Source organism: Xenopus laevis, chromosome 1S (assembly GCF_017654675.1).
Source record: "Xenopus laevis strain J_2021 chromosome 1S, Xenopus_laevis_v10.1, whole genome shotgun sequence".
Taxonomy (NCBI): domain Eukaryota; kingdom Metazoa; phylum Chordata; class Amphibia; order Anura; family Pipidae; genus Xenopus; species Xenopus laevis.
In genome coordinates this window covers 119,007,280-119,026,021 of record NC_054372.1, presented here as the reverse complement: position 1 = coordinate 119,026,021, position 18,742 = coordinate 119,007,280, and the positions used below count along the sequence as shown (strand labels likewise).

Genomic DNA, 18,742 nt, shown 5'->3' with positions numbered 1-18,742 from the left:
GGCATTCTTTAAGCTGAACTCCTACCTCACCGATCTTTATATCCTTATGGTACATGACCAGCACAGAACTACCAGAATCCCACAATTTCCAGCAGTCTGTGATTATTGTGCTGTGCTTCCTGCAGGTAAGTTACCAAGTCATCACAGGACACAGAAGCACATTTGTGAAGGCTTTTCCTAGTTGGGATCAAGTACAATGTACTTTTCTATTATTACAGAGAAAAAGGAAATGATTTTTAAAAAATTGGATTATTTGGATAAAATTGAGCCTATGGGGGACAGCCTGTACATAATCTGAACTTTCTGGATAACAGGTTTCCAGATAATGGATTCCATACCTGTACTGCCATTTCCACATGGCCACTCAACTGTTGGCTTATTATGAATATAATAGAGAGTCTATAATTATGTACTTTCAAATTATTTAAAGCTATGTTTCTCTGTTCATGTACCTTATAGAGGCTACAAGCTACATCCAACAAGTTCTGCTCAATGCCCCCATCAAGCAGCAGATGTTTCTCTTTCTTGCCGTGTGTGTGAGAGACAATACGTAACCAGGAAGTAGAGCTGTTGTTGTTGAGTAGCTGCTAAAGGTCCATGAAAGTGGTCACACTTTGGACATACAGAGCAGTTTATTGCTTTGTTGATGTTTATAGTCACTTGCCAGCAGTGTTTGCCTTTTATGCTTCCTTTTATAAGTAATTAACAGCTCTCCTTTTCACTTCATATGTTGCATTAGTGTTCTTTAATCTGCACAGTGTTGACCTAAACACTGCCTTCTTACTCATGAGCCTGTTTCCAAAGCGAGAAATGCAATTCTCCCTCCTAACAGTTCCCTGCTGAATAAACAATAATCATTTTCTCAAGAAGATGCAATGGCTTTGTTTCCCTTTGAGGATCTGTTTGTTTCATTTTTATTTTGTTTTCTATACAAATATACTTCAAATAACCCTGCACGCAATGTGAGAGAACTTCAGAAGTTAGAAGTAGGCCAATTAAAAACATTTGCACGTTCTAATCTCTACCACTCAACACTTTGTTTACTGAAAATACACACCTTAAATTCAACAACCGTTTGGTGGGAAAAATCACCCAATTCCTTTTAATTGGCCTGTATCACAATAACATTTATCTTTTGTCTAGGGTTGCCAATTTCCCTGGATAAAAATACAGTCCTTCCTATAAAGTCTCTCGTATTGATAAAATTGGCATGAATCATTAGTTTTATTGGACAAGGTCAGTAAAATTCCAGCCAGAACACTATAAATGTAATCCAAAAACAAGAGATGTGTTAATCACATATACCATTGTGACTAAGGGGCACATTTATCAAGGGTCGAATATCGAGGGTTAATAAACCCTCAAATTCGACCCTCAAATTTAAATCCTTAGAATTCGAATATCGAATTGGAAGGATTTAGCACAAATCCTTCGATTCGAACGATAAAATCCTTCGATTTGAACGATTTTAAGCGACCGATTGAAGGATTTAGTAAAGTAAATGTGCCCCCAAGTGTATACTAAAGAGTGATGGAATGCTGTATTTTTAGTAATGTTTAAATAGGAGTAACACAAAAAATAAAACACAAACAGGGTATTTTTTCAAGTTCAGTATGACAAGTAATTATCTGATCGCCAATTTCTGCAGATCAGAAATATATAGTGCAGGTATGGGATCCCGTATCCAAAAACCCATTATCCAGATATCACCAAATTATAGAAGGCCACCTCCCATCGACTACATTGTAATCGATTCTAATGTTTAACATCCCTTTTCTCTTTAATAATAAAACAGTACCTTGTACTTGATGATATGAAGATATAATTAGTCCTTAATAGAGGCAAACCAATCCTACTGTTAATAAATGAATGTTTAAATGATTTTTAGTAGACTTAAAGGAACAGTAACACCAAAAAATGAAAGTGTTTTAAAGTAATGAAAATATCATGTAGTGTTGCCCTGCACTGGGAAAACTGATAGAAACACTACTATAGTTCATATAAACAAGCTTCTGTGTAGCAATGGAGAAAATTGAAAAAAAGCTATATGGCACAGGTTAAATAGCGGATAACAGAAACACCATTATATTCTACAGAGCTTATCTGCTATCTGCTGTGTAACCTGAGCCTTTTCTCCTTTGAATGGCTGCCCCCATTGCTGCACAGCATCTTATTTATATAAACAACAGTTGTGTTTCTGAAGCAAACACACCAGTTTTACCAGTGCAGGACAACACTGCATTACTTTTTTATTAATCTAAAAACATTTTCATTTTTTGATGTTACTGTTCCTTTAAGGTATGGAAATCCAAATGATGGAAAGATCCCTTAACCTGGAAAACCCCAGGTCCAGAGCATTTCAATATCTGATAACTAAACTCAAAAGGAATGATAAATGAGGTCCAAGCTCCAGTCCTTTAAAAAGCAGACCAGTTCAGAATTGTGTAATAAAATGTAAGATTTTAATTGTGGATAGGGATAATTAAAACGTAGCTTTTTATCGCGTCATTTGCATAAAAAATGTAAAGATGCATAAATATTACAGGCTTTTGGTGAGGGGCATGCTCCTGAAAACTAATATGAAAGGTGGATGGATGGTAGAAAATTTAAATCAAAATTTTATTCTACAGATCACTAATTTTTGCCAAAAATACACAAGAAATATAGGGAAACCACAAAGTTTTCGAGATTTGGGAGAGAAATTGCTATTTGATTGTTAGTAAATGGGGCCCATAGTGTAGAGCACTACATCCTATTATATAATTCCTTTTCATATAAGGCACTATTCCATCAATGATCAAATGACTCAAATAAATATTATGCATCTACCCAAACATGGCTAGATTAAAGAAATGGACTAAATGTAAATTCTTCATTAAGTCCATTTGTGCTTCTTGTCTTTAGAAGGTATATCCACATTGTAGAAACGTTATCTTCTCTATCATGGCAGCTGATTGTTTATATTCAGCTGGATAAAGTTTGTCATATTTGCATTGCCACCATCTTCATTATTCAAATGATCAGATACAATTGTATTTCTTTTCTATGTTCCCCTACATGTTCAAGTATATATATTATCTCATTTTTCACATTGTTTTGTCAACATATGTCTTGCCACAGTCACACTCCATACATGTATCACTCCATATGTTTTATAACTGATCAAGTCTTCTACATCAAAGATCTTACTAGTAATTCTATCATGACCAACCAATGTATTTTATTTTTTGACACATGCCTCACGGGGAAACTTCGGGCGACTTCGAAGAAAACGAAGAGGCGCGTGTGCCTTCCCCCAGGCGATCTTCATTTAAGCCAGCGGAGGGCAGGGGAAAGCAGTTCAGGGAGATTGTCACCCCTAAGAAGAGGAGATTTGTCGCTGGGGCGACTGATCTCCCCGAATCTGCTCTTCTAAAATCAGCACATCTATATCACCCCTTCATTTTTCCTGTTAACCAAGTGTGTTTTGAAGGTGTAACATAATGGTCTCTGTACTAGTTTATTTGTACATTTGGACTGCAAGAAAGTGATTTTTTGGCTTTTCTGGCAACAACATCTTGTTTTAAAATATACCAATGGTTTTTGAAGGGCTAGGGCTTGGACCTAGTTCATTATCATCTTTGAGTTCAGTATTTCTCCAATCTCTAACCTAGTTATGGAAAAATATAGTCATTGCTGTTACAAGCTCTTATTTTTGAGTGGAATATAGAAAATCAATACAAATTAAAGGGAGAAAGCGTTATCACAGAAACACCTACATTTGATTCTATAGCATATTAACACTTTCATGATTTGGTCACACTACTAGGAAGAAAGCTCCCGGGATTCACTAAACCCATAGACATTGTAAATGAGAATGCATTTGCACACAGGAAGTTCACTATGCTAAATAAACTGCAGGGTTACTTCTGATGTTTTTCCCCTTTGACAACCGAAAAACTTTTTTTTTTTTTTTAAATGGAGTAGGAATATGCTACCAAGGGCTGTATATTTGTATAGTTGTGACTTACTGGATCATCCCAGGGCTATACATATGTATTGCTCCTCCATTGGGTTTGATTAAATTGCATAGTTTTATCTGTTTGGGACAATTGGCCAAATAAGCAGATCTGATAAGAAGAGAACAGATACTGTAGGACTGCAGGATGGTCTGTTAAAACTTCTCTCCTAGATACTCTACATGTTCAGACGGTTGGGAAGTATGATGTCAATTGGCCTGGCCAAATCTAAGTATACATGGATAGCTTAAGTTTAGCAATGAATCTCATCTGAAAACGTCACATTCCTTAAATGAAACAATATAATGGCCCCGAAAAGAAAACGAGGGGGAGTTTGCAGTTGGCGGGACTAATAAATTGATGCTAAGAATATTTGCATTATGCAATATTAAATCCCCAAAATGACTTAGTTTAAACTTGACTACTGAATAATACTGTTATGAAAAACATGACAGAACATACTGAATGTTGATGATTTAAGAGAAACAATAATATAATGGTATACTCAATCTCAACTTATTTTCACCAATAGCCAATAAGATAAATGCCAGGGAATAAAACACTTATGGGGAATGTAATATGTTTTGTTAGCGTAAAAAAAGTTAGCAAAAGACCAATTCAAATGTTTGAGTCCTTTTTGACCGATTACAGACCTCAATGACCTCCTCTCAAAGTTTGCGACCAAACGGTTTATGTAATAAAATTTCGCAATTGCAAAGCGTATTTTGCAACAAAATAATTATTGAAATATTCGCCAGCGAAATATTCTACATTGCACGCAGCCCTAAACATTTGCAAAAACTGCATTTTAAATAACCCTTGCGATTTTTACTTTCATTCCCCCTTTATTGTGTTAGCTGAAATACTGACGCTGCATTGAAATGCAAAATATCATTTCCAGTGTACAATGTATTTGGCTTGCCATCTGCATTTGTACATACTTAGGGTAGAGAGCTGTTAACTCACAGAGCATTTCCATTCCCAAATAACAAGTGGTCATTTCAATGAAAAAGAACAACTAGCTGTTTCCCAGCAAGGTTCCCTATTGTGATAATGGCATTGTTTTGAAGACATTTGGTTCTTTCAAAAGCTAATTTACTAACTAGTGGATGCTTGGAGAAAGAAAAGGTTTTCTTGCAGCTATTTTATTTACATTTGATGTGACTTTAAGCTTATATACAAAAAACAAGACATTTAAAAACACAGAGGAAGACTTATTTCTTTATGAACCTGGTTTGTTTGATTAGTAGCATGGGAAGAAGTAATCCCTGCAAATCAGAAGTGAAAATTAGCTTACACACATAGCTGTGAACATTGTCAGCTGTCTCACTAAAAACAGAGCAGCAATCAGGGCTGGATTTATACATAGGGTGCCCCAAGCCAGGATCACTTATGCCCCCCATCCACCTCCCCCTTCATATGTGCAAGTCTCGTCACGTCAGGTTCAGAGCATGGAAATTGGCGAGTTGGAGATTTAAAGAACTATCAATTCTCCAGCATTTCCCCAGTGTTTCCAAACCCATTGCAATGTGGCTGGGCTGCATGCCGTCCCTAAAATTCTCTCCCCCTAGGCCCAGATCTTTGTGGCCTTTCCACAAATCTGGGCCTGGCTGCAATATACGGAAAATGTACACAGATAAATAAATGTATTATATATAATAAAAAATGCCATGATAGAAAAGTGGGAGATGAATGCAAAAATGTCTAAATACTGCTGATCTATGGACTATCTGCCAGCCTGGTAGAAATTCCACATTTTTCCTACAAGGTTGGTCCATAAACACAAGAGCATATTTACATTACTACTCAATTCAGTTACTTTTAAATTTAAAAAAAAACAAAAAAAACTTCTCATACGGTATAACATTTTCCTTCATTTTGTCTTGACCAGTAACAATGTATTTAAAGAACAGGTCGGATAATGGGTCTTTCCATAATTTGGATCTCCGTGTCTTTACGTCTACTAAAAAATAACTAACATTAATTAAGCCCAATAGGATTGTTTTGCCTCCAATAAGGATTAATTATATCTTAGTTGGGATCATTTTACAAGGTACAGTTTTATTATTACAGAGAAAAAGAAAATACTTTTTAAAAACTTGAATTATTTCATTATAATGGAGTCTAAGGGAGATGACCTTCCTGTAATTTGGGGCTTTCTGGATAATAAATCCTATACCTGTAATAGCATTTACTTAATGCCCATTAAATTGTAAAAAACATTTGCAGAAACATTATTATCTGTATTTTGTACAGTACAGCATATATTATTCCCAGTAGGCCAGTAACTGTTTTTTATGTGATTATAGACTCAAAGTGGGTTAAACATAATATTTAGGAATTCATTGTGTTTTTGGTTACCAAACATCAGCCAATCATTTGTCACATTGTAATCATTATTCATATGAAAACAATATATTTAGAGCTTTAAAGATTCTAGATAGTGTTCATGTTCATTTTGACATAGCTAATACAGACTTATGGGGTATAACTTAAGGTGGCCATAGACTGCAAGATCCGCTCGTTTGGCGACATCGCCAAACGAGCGGATCTTTCCCCGATATGCCACTAAACTGCATGGCTATATCGGGGGTAATTCAAACGTTCGGCCGTATGGCCGAACGATCGAATTACGATGCACCAAGCGGCTCCGACGGGTCGGTCGGGTAAAAATCCAACCTTCCCGATCGATATAGTGGCCAGATATCGATCGGGAAGACCCGTCGGAAGCCCCCATACACGGGCAGATAAGCTGTCATATCGGTCCAAACGACCAATATCGGCAGCTTTATCTGCCCGTGTATGGCCACCTTTACTTTGTGCCACAATACTGCTTGCCCTCGTTGATGAGCAGCTCCATCTAGTGGCTGACTAACATTGTAACATACCTTGAGTATAGAAAACCTCACAATCTAGCTATGTGACATTGTTGGACCCAAATTTTTGTATATTTGCAAAATTTGGTCACGATAAATGTATAAAAATAAATTGAGCCAATCAGCAGTGTAAAAGTGCACCTGCAAGCAGTTCAAGGTCAACAAATCGAGCAATACACACAAATAACTGGGTGGCAGCATTTTTTTTTTATTTCTCTCTGATTAAGGTATCAGGTGAGATCCCAAAATGTACCCAAACAATACAGTTCAGTCTGATATTGTGGCCATCTTTAAAAATACTGATTAGATTTCTTAATTGAAAATTCCTTAAAGACAGGATACTTATTAGACACAGGAGTCTTATGGGTTCCCTATGGAGTTGTTATTATTAGTATTTATCTAAGATGCACTAAAACAAAATAGTCTTATTTATATATCTTCATAACATGCAAATATTTAGTAAAAACTGTTGATACCTTATCAAGATGAGGATGGCCTGTACTGGTCACCAGTTTTTCCTGCAAACTGAATTACAAAAAAACTATTTAAAATACATTGCACCGACATATGTAACAAGTTAGCGCCTAAAATCTCCAACACTGGTAATCATAAGCATATACATTACAAAAGACACATTTTTGATTATACTGCAAGGCAACACCGACTGGAGGATAAAAAAAATGACTGTGAACAAAGCGTCCAAAAACTTCCCACCTGTTTATTATCACAGAAAAAGCAACATCTACAAGAATCTGCTTGCATTAAACACTGATGGAATTCAGGTAACTATAGCGTCATATGAGCAATACTCACTGCAGACAAGGTGTAAGGTACCAGGTAGTGGTGCATCCCAAAATGCTGGGCCAAAGCTTTAGATGTTATAAGAAAGCTTTTTATATTAAAGATATGTTACCTGTTAGCCAGAATGCTTGGGTTCCGGGGTTCTCCGGATAAAGTATACTTTCCATAATTTGGATCTTCATACTTTATGGGGCCCATTCACTAAGCTCGAGTGAAGGAATAGAGGAAAACAGAGGAAAAATAGTTCGAATTTCGAATGTTTTTTTTTGGCTACTTCGACTATTGAATTGGCTACTTCGACCTTCGACTACGACCCTCGACTTCGAATCGAACGATTCGAACTAAAAATCGTTCGACTATTCGACCATTCAATAATCAAAGTACTGTCTCTTAAAAAAAAACTTCTACCCCATAGTTCGCCACCTAAAAGGATAATCCTTCGATCGATGGATTAAAATCCTTTGAATCATTCGATTCGAAGGATTTAATCGTTCAATCGAATGATTATTCCTTCGATCGTTCGATCAAACAAATTGCCCTAAATCCTTTGACTTCGATATTCGAAGTCGAAGGATTTCAGTTCGGCAGTCAAATATCGAGGGTTAATTAACCCTCGATATTCGACCCTAGGTAAATGTGCCCCTAAGTCTACTAGAAAATCATATAAACATGGCTTAGCTTCCTATAAGCATTAATTATATCTTAGTTTTATATCTTAATTTTTGAATTAATTGGGTAAAATGGAGTCTATGAGAAATGCCCCTTTCCGTAATTCTGAGCTTCTGGATAACTGATCCCATACCTGTATTTTATTGGGGCAGTTAAGCTTCAGAAAATGTATGGTTTCCAAATAGTAGACCTTCATTTATGAGATTTTTCATAAACTATAAAAATTTCCCCCTCCCATGTTTTCCAGTAGTAGCTTAGTAAGCCAGGTTTCTAAATTGTTATAATTAGGCACATTAGTTGATACATTTAACATTAGCTTCAGCCCCTACTGAACATGCTTAAACTGGTCATTACTAAAACTGGTCACAGAACAATAGTTCTGATACTTTAGCTGTTGGCATTTATGTCATATAAATGAAACTAAATCATTTTATAAACCAAAAAAAAGTGCTAAAATAGAAAGGAATCATCACTTTTACAGTATGTGTTGAAAGTGAAATGCCCCTTCAAATGGAAGTACAAGCAGTAGATGGGATGGGACCATCCAGTATTCCTTATTTCTTTTCCACGCTGGAATGATTTGGTAAAGTGTTAATGATTTGCAAGGGTGTTATTATTTAGTGCTGCAGCTGAGCTGGGTCAAACACCGTACTGAAAAAAAGATGTATTCAATTGCTAACAGCAGTCAAACACATTTAAACGAATTGACACATTCAGTAGCTTTGATAAACGTGTCAATGTGCTCAGAAATGTTAGGAAAGTGTTGCTAAACAGGAAAAATAATTAACCTTCAAATGATACTTCTGAATTCCCCAGCATAATTTTTCATATATCTACCTGATATTGTTTTAAAATAGGAGTCCCCAAATAATGACTTTTTTAAACGGCTATTTTTCCTACATTTTTTAATTAGTTTATTTTCCCCCTTTGTTTCTCAGTAGCAGCTCAGTAGACCTGAGCCCCTAACCCTTTTACCTGTTAACCATATTCACATCTAGGGGGTAACTTGCTCAACTCCGGTCAGGCTTTTGGGGCAAAACTCAAAATTTTCTGTTTTTTTTTAATCTCGAATTTTTCTAGATTTGTTAAAGCCCTATGCCCGAATCCGAAAATCCTCAATCTCAGACCTGCTCAGACCTGTACAAGTCAATGGCAGAATTCCTATTTTGAAGTTTCTGTGGTCTGTGCGGGAATTATCCCAAAAATCTGAACTTTTCGGGCAAAAAGCCTGGAAAAAACAAAACGATTCGGGAAAAAACTCAGACAAAAACGTACCATTCACTGTGTTTCTTTGATTTTATCTTTCTTTTCTTTGAGTTTTTACCCAAACCGATTAAGCCAAGCTTTTTTTTTTAATAATAAATAAGGTCAAATAGTGGATTCTAGTTTGGTCTGACTTTTTTTATTTAAAAAATCAGAAAAAAATGGATTTTGATAAATAACCCTCATAGAGTATTGTAGAGAAGTCCAAGTGTGAAAAAAGTTATTGGTTGGTGCAAAATATGTGATATAATTAGTAATACAACACTAAAATTAAAATGTAAGTGTGAACTGTCCCTATGTAACACTAATGTACTTTGTTTTGAGGACCTTTGCCAGAACCCTGTAACTGAGTGTAGAAGAAACGTATCCTGATAAAATAATTATCTCATAGTCTACTCTAGAATTAAGGACACATTCTTCTTCCTTTATGTGCACCAGTTGTATTTGTGTCACACTATTTGTTATTCTCCAGCATTTGTACAGTACAATAGAAAATGTTTGCCACTTCTGAATTAACAATAAAGAAAATATTTAAAGGATTTGCATAGTCCTTTAGGAGTGACAAAACAATTAGTCTGATATACTAATAAAATAACTATTGGTAGCAACAACAGTTGCTTCATGTCCCTTTTAATATAACATTTCCAAATAATAAAATTATAAATGACTGATACTTAACATACAAAATCATTTCCTTTTGGATTGTGAGACAGGTGTTTTAACCTTTGTAGGCAAATAGTGTCACAGCCTAATCAAATGCCTAAGCAGACATTAATGAGACATTTGGAGAAGATTTACAGCCAAATATTGTTTAACAGATTACGTTCCCTGTCAATTGTTACACATACTCATCTGTATGGGGTCTGGCAGGGACTTCAAAACAAAACATCTGCAAGGTTTTAAGAGGGTCGGCATGGGGTAAATTGGTAACAGTGGGCATGAAAGAAGGGAGGGAAAGTGTGTGTGTAGACAAGCGGCTGGAAAGAATGGGAAACTATAGGGGTTGTGGCAGGAAGGGTGTCAAGTATAATCCCTCGCAGCTGGTTAATCTTGAAAGGATTGCTTTAGCTATTTACTACCTGTGCTTACAGCAAATCCGTGCTAAAGAGGGAATCAAAGGCCCATTATTAAATAGTTCATTAAGTAGTAGTATGACACCCACAAGCTAACAATCTCAGCCTTACAGAGGAAAGAAACTTGAACAAATATTTGAATGAAACACGAAATGAAGTGGCGGTGGGGCAATTAATAGAAGTGTAAGAAAAACTACTTTGATTTTTAATTCAGAAAATAACAATGGCCATGGAAACTAAAGATAGACAGACTTCAAAAGGGTGACAAATGATGGTGACATGTGATGCTGTTCTTTCTATTGTACAGCATACAAGCTGATCTTGCAGCCTGTTGAGTAAACTGGCAATTCAAAAACTGTAGTTAAGAGCAGACAAAAATGTTTTAATAACAAAAACATAGAATAAAAAGAAACATATGCAGTACTTAAATGTATTCCATTAAGTCAACCCTTGGGGAAAATGGAGAGTCAACTGTTACATGTAAACAGAAATGTCTAATTTTCAAAATGTTCTCTGAAACAATGGAAGGATTTTATTTTATTTGAGAGTGTGGGGATTGTTCTTTGTAATATACTTAAGTGACTATAAAAATGGATCTGTAATAATAGGATGACACTGTTATTGATATTACACAAATATTTCTTAAATGAACAGTTCAGTGTGAAAACTGGGTAAATAGATAGGCTGTGCAAAATAAAAAATGTTTCTAATATAGTTAGTTAGCCAAAAATGTAATGTATAAAGGTTGGAGTCACTGGGTGACTATCATAATAGACAGAATCCAACTTCCTGCTTTTCAGCTCTCTAACTCTGAGTTAGTCAGTGACTTTAAGGGGGGACACTTGGGACATACATAATTGTTTGAGTTTGCAATTGATCCTTAGCATGCAGCTCAGATTCAAAAGCAACAGTTATGACCCATGTGGCCCCCCGCAAGTCACTGATTGGTTACTGCCTGGTAAGTGGAATCCAAGACTGATGAAAAGTAGTGTTCTGGCTATTATGTTACACATGCAGTCATTCCAGCCTTTATACATTACATTTTTGGCTAACTCACTATATTGAATTTCTTTTTTATTTTTCGCAGCCTTTCTATATACCCAGTTTTTATTTTTATCACTATATTATATTCTTATCATCATTATAACAATTCCTTTAATTAATTTCCTAGGTATCGCTGGAAAGCAATAAAGGAAGCAAATTTATTTAGGTTTCTGTACCGTGGTCCAATTGTGTTAAATGTTTCAGTCCACAGCAAAAACAAATGTACAAATAAATATGTAAGCAAAGGTAATTATTTTATAAATGGAAGAACTGTTCATCAGTAAATACAAGGGGGAAATCACAAGCATAATTCAGAACAAACCTAAGCAGCAATTAAGTTTATACATTCAAGCTCTCTTTTTTTTTTTGCAGAAAAAAATACACACATAACTATGCAAAGCAACTAATGGCATGTTTAGTGTTCCCTTCAGTATCCACTATATTGAGTGTTGTTTGAGTGTGAACTAAGTTTTGTTTAGCTTCGATCTGTACATGTTTAAAGAGCGAACAGTTTTCATGTAGCTTGATTTCTTCAATACAAGGAGAATGTTATTGATAGTGGGTTATAATGAAGCACTAAGCACATCTAAGTCTGACATGACAGTCATTACTAGGAGTGACCGAGACACTGAAACCACTTTCCAGCAGGGAGCTGCTTTACTAGCGAGTTGTAGGTTACGGATACCATTCAAAGCAGGATGCCTTAGTATTAACTACCCAGCAGAAAGCAATACTAAGCTCCATCCCACACAATTTCCTATTTCAATCACCTTTTCATCTGTAAAAGGGGGTCAGCCCTGCTCAACGGGAAATACAAACACTTCCAAAGAAACACAACAGTTGCTTGAAAAGGAAAATGTGATGCGGTTTCCTTTTCTGTGCACCCATTATAATGCAAAATCAGTTTTTCCCTTCGTTTCCATTCCCTAATGCTTCTTACTTTTATCATAAATAAAATTACTTTGGTGCATGTTTCACATTTCTTGATAAAGCTCATACAATAAAGTTGACAGACATGCAGCCTGATTAGAAATTAAATGCTTTCTTCGACTGTCCAATCTATTATATTTACTATACAGTATATATTTTACAACTAGTATACAAATGACCAGCACATGTCCAAATTACAATTAACATAATTTTAGAACTATGATTTACCTTGTAAACTATACATTTTATTGAGATGCTACATATTACAGCGTAGAAATGTAACTAAAGAAAACAGTTTGCAATAGCTTGTGAAGAAGCACAGAAAAATAATATTTACTGTGCAACCCATACCCTATAATACACAAAATAAGATTCAAGCCCATATAATAATTTTCTTAAAAAAAAATATGAATTAAAAATGTTACAGATTTAAACAAGTTTATTCAAATGAGGACAAGCGTGATGCAGTTTCTATTTTAGTACATTTCATCTATATGGTAAATGAACTGCTTTTTAATTACCTTGATCTCTGGGTCTTCAGAAGTCCATTGATTAAGCTTAAATAGAGGAAGGAAACATTAAATAAAGTGCATGTATTCATTTACTTCTTATGTTTAGCAAGGATTACAAATAAACAGTGATAACATATTTAAGAGTATATATCTTTTGTCTTTATAGCAATAAAATATTTACTATTCAGACTGCCTTTATTGTAATTTGCTAAAAGTGGCAGTGGCATTCTGCCTCGGAGAAATTATAATAATTGAATTTTTCACAGCTTTCTTTGTAGTTCTTGCATTTACACTGTAGATCACAGAAAATGTAAGGGCAAGAACTTTTGCAGTTCATTATAGTATCCGTGATACCTTTTGAATTGTTATTAATAAAACAGCACTTAAATCTTATTTGAAACTTTTTTTTGTAGTATTTACAATCTTCACATTTCTCTCTGCATTCTCTCACAGTTAAAGAGGAATATTATTTACTTAATTTATTTTATAAAACAACCAAATATTTTACACCATATATTTTTTCCCAAGTAGAATAGTGAGTAATAATTTTTAGTTACATTCTAGCTTAAAAAAACCTGGTATCATTTGTTACCAACATATCTATCAGTGTCAATTCATAATATAAGCAGCAGTCACCTTATTGCTTTTATTTACTCTATTTTAAGAATGAATAAAGCAGATGTACAAGAGAATACTTGTGAGAACAGACACAAAATATTTTTACTCATCTGTGTTAATATAAGAGGGGGCTGCAATAATATTTATTCCAAGGATATTTCAGTTACATTACAGAAGTGGCCAATTTTTATATAAAATGGATCCTGTTAATCCTAGGTGTTAATATATTCGAGGGTCTAAACAATTTTGAAACAAAAATAGAGTACTCAGATGTCTGAAAACCTCAACTTTTTATCAAATCAAGGAGACAGGTTTAATACATTCTCAACAAGTTTACCAGGGATGTCTTCCCCCTGTGCTTTGCATCACAGGTACATGTGGTTCAAAGCACAGGGCATGCTGCAACTGTGCACTTTACATTTCGCCCTGCACTTTGTAAATGAGACCTTGGACTTGTTTTAGGGCTCAAAATTACAAACAGGGACATACCGGTGATTTCATAATTAAAGTTTAAAATCATCCTTCAAATTTAAGAACTAAAATGGGAGGAGCAAAATGACAGAGAGAAGAGTACACTGTCATCCTAGTGTGTCTAGAGTGGCAGGAACTCCAAATATACCACTGCCTATACAAAAAGATGCAAAAATCTTTGAACATTATGAAAACAGCCACTTGTTTTTTTTAACTGTGACAAGTACAATTAACCTTTCCATTTTTTGCAGTAGTTATAAACATAGTTTAATTATGCATAGATGTTTCTATATATGTGGAGACGTTTATGCCAATAACAATATATAGAATATTACTAGGTGGAATTTACCTAACAGCTCATCTCACGGCATCCAGTTCCTCCTGAGAGACATAATTAATACAGAATACCGATGAAGTACTTACATATTTTGTATATTACATATATAAGCACAGTTAAATGCACAAATATAAAATAATAAAGAGGAGGATGACAATACCTATCCAGGCTGTATAACACAGATTACCCACTAGCAGAGAACGGTATGGTCAAGGATAAATTTAATATTAGTTTCAAAGTGAATCCTACACTTTTGAAATATTGGTACTATCATTTTGCCTATATGTTGTGATATTAATGTCAAAAATTTTTGTTTGACATTTTTTGGTTTCCTGACTCACTTCTCCTTGTTGTCAGCTAAGTTGTACTGTATTGGTCTGGGTTCTAGAAAAAACTTTCTGATGAGTCTAGACGCACCATGGATTCGGTAAGAGATGTAACAGCAATAATATAGTTGGTAAAAGAAAAAGCAGAGTTTTTACTACTTTTTAAAACTTAGTTGTTTCAGACTTAACAAACAAAACAGTTTATACTCATTTTAATAGCTGTACATTTTACCTTGCTGCTTCATTGATAAGGTTTTTCCTCTTGAAGGTGCTAATAACAGAGAAAAAAAAGAAGTGTGCGTGTGTCACCAAGATTTAAAAAGTGCTTTAAAAAAGCTTAAATTTGTAACAGTGCTACACATGCTGGTGCTTTATAAATACTTTATAAACATACAGATGCATTGAAGAAAAAATATGAACATTCTCAAATTATTGTTATTTTCTCATAGCCAGGCAGGCTCTACATATAACTATATCCAGTTAGAAATCAAGTAAAATGTTGTGTTGTCCATGATAAAAATGAATATTTCCGATCTCTGGGTGACATTCCCATTAAGCTGATCGTTCATGATATCAATTACCACTTCACTTTCAATTTAGCAGTGTAGCTGTGCAGTGACATCCTGGAGATGGGTCTGTGGTTGATCCAGGCCTGTGAAGCATGACACTCTTTAAATTGCTCCCTATTCTTCTAATGTCACTGCTTGTTTTCCCTTAAATGAAACCCAGCTATTGAGGTCAAGACTCAGTGGCAGAGGAATGAACAAGCAAGCAGAGCAGCTGCACAAAAGCACAAAGTTACTCATTCTGTGCCATGGTAAAATGGAAAGTTTCTATTATACTGACAGTCTGTCAGATGTGTGAGAGATTCATTTATTTTTATAATGCGAAAAGACTTATTAGCTTACAAAGCAGTTCAACATTTTTCATTTACATCATTTGCTTTTCCATTCTTTTACAGGATTTATTAAACATCTGCAAAAGATGATATTTTGCATTTCATGTCTTTTTGCCTTCTACATAGTGAGACAAGACTAAATGTCACAGAAGTGCATGCTATGCTAGCAAGGTGAGAACTAAAATCTGATTAAACAAATCTGAGCCCAGAGCTATTAGTGAGCAGGGAGAGAATCAGGCAGGAAGTGATGTTACACCAAGCTAATATGGCAGCAGCTATCCTGCAAGAAATATTGTTTGGCAGTAAAGAGGCTGTTTACATTGCATAAACATTATTTTAATTAAAATAACTATAGCCAAGTGTCACATGTGATATGGCAGATTCTTGGTTTACGGATAAACTCAGACCTAGAATCTGCTTCTAAAAGCTTCTTGATGTACCTGCACTCTGAGCCATTGCATCAGGCTAGGTGCATCAGCCTAGGTCCACTTCAAGTGCCTGCACCTGGGCCCTCACTTTAGTTTTCCTGCTGCATTGGACTTTTTGGAAGTGTCAGGGGTTTATTCCTGTTAATGTAGGGCATATATATATATATAACGTAGGACATTATACTACTAAGGCAATATTACAAAGAACAAAGCAGAGGCAAGACAATTCAAGGACACAAATTAAAGTGTAACCTAAAGTGGCCCTTATACAAAATATGAGAGAGATTATTGCAATATCATATATATCTTTAAAGTGGCTTTTTTGTGTCACTGTACTCATTTCAGTTCTACAAAACTGAGACACAAAGAAAACTACACTCTTTTAGCCATTCACACTTCCAATCAACAGTTCTCTTACCTGCAGTGCATATTTAGCATCAATTATAGATACAATGCCTGTAAAGTACAAATGAACACAGGTAAAATGGTACATTACCTAGCCATAAATAAGGCCTATAATCAAACTATCAACAAAATAAATGCAAACATCAAAACTGAATGAAATCAATGAAACTTTCCTTTATTTTTTGGAGAGGGTGATGCTTTTTGTTTGTCAAATTTGGCAACAAAAATTCAGCAGCATACAGCAGGGATAATTTTCCATAATACAATATAGGACAGCAGCTAGGTTTACAGACTAGTCTCTTGTAAAACTATTCCTGTTGTAAAACTATGACTTAATTTCAGTGATATAGCATTGTCAGAGATGTGAAAACCTAAAGTTTGCTGTGCAGGGGCTGATCTGCCCATTGACAACAAACAGAATGAGCAACGTTGGTTAATACAGGCCTACAGTATATCTAACTGTTCAGTACTCAGATAGCACAGAGTATCACTGTACACAATTGAAACACTTATGCTTTTAACCGGTATTTACACTGTATTTCAGATGTTTGCTTGCCATCTAAGTATATGTCACTTCCCAGTTCAGCATCAACCCGAAACATAGAGGCTACAGCACCTATAAGAAGACATAAAAGTGCAAAGTCCAAAGTGCAAGTTAATTACAAGGTAAAATTATATCAGGGACATGTGCCAACAATATCATCATTAGAGAAAAAAAAATGTAGGAAAGCCTGTTGATGTACAGCAATGTTACAGTAAGAGACGGCCAGAGTAAATTTCTTCTGCATTCTTTACTGCATGCCCAGTGCAGACCACCCTCAACCCCCTAAGCACTGAATGTCAAAAAGGCTAACATTTGCATAAAAAGTAAAATATATTAAAAGTTGTGCTCCTTTTTAGCACTGTTTCTGTCAAAAGAAACATTAGCATTGGAATGAGAATAAATATTGCACATTCTCAAACCCTTCAGCAGACTTCTACATGACAGGGCTGTCTTAAGGCATGAAGAACTAGTAGGAAAGCAATGATAACAGGGCTTGCTGAGATGTTTTGAGCTGTCTCTCAGACATGATGAGATGTGGCCTTCCAGGCATCACTGTATGTCAACATTGTAATACTTGTCAGCTACTGGAAATGCTCAGCGAAGCAAGATATAGCAAGGGCCAAAGGACCTAATGGCTTTCTGATACCTATTGATTTGATTCCCAAAAAGCTTAATAGTTTTCCAATTTGGCTGAAATGTGGTTTGCCACGAACAAGCATTGAATCAATGTCCTCCCTTCAAGAAATTACTTTAGCATGACAATTATTTAGCCTTGAACGAGAGTGTGTCAGGCTGCCAAATACAAATAAGGGAATTGTCAGTAACATTTCTCCATTTCTGACTTTGTAACTTCAGTTTGCCAGAACAAATGTAAAAACACAGGGAAAGTCCAATTAATCTGCAATGATTTTAAATTAAGTCAAATGAAATTAAGGATACCCTACATAACCATGAAAGCAGTTTAAAAAAAAAAAATCAATATAATATAACACATTTACACACAAACTGAAAAATAAATGGCTTTGCTTCTAAGAAAGTGCCATTTAAAGAAACATTTCTTTAAACTAAACTATGCAGTATATTACAATATATGAGATGATACAAAATGTGTGTCTTTTTTGCTGAATGTGACAAATATTTAAATCAATAAATCTAAACATTTTAACACTTTTTTTATCCTAATTTGGTCAATGGAAGGTATGGATTTCTTTAAGATATTTGTTTAAGTTTTATGTATATAAGTAAACATAGATAAACAAAATAATCAGGCTCGCCGAGGCTCCTGTGAAGAATCACCTAGGCCAATATACAGGCCAATGATAATTAATTGACTTATAGCTAAAGACTTCTCCACAGCACTTCCTGTGAACAGAACATTTTCATATTACATTAGTTAATGAAACACCACTGCTTTTTAACATATTTTGGTCATTTTTAAATCAATGTTCTAGTCTTATATGTACTAACGCCTTAAGGAGAAGGAATGGTTGAATCCATGGGGATGTGTCAAATGTTAGGGCACCCCTTCAAGGATTGTAATCACTTACCT

At 35.1% G+C, this 18,742-nt stretch overlaps 1 pseudogene; it reads right to left on the bottom strand.

Moving 5' to 3' along the window:
- The window catches only part of LOC108704844, a 30,149-nt pseudogene that overhangs the window by 2,636 nt on the left and 8,771 nt on the right, over positions 1 to 18,742 (bottom strand).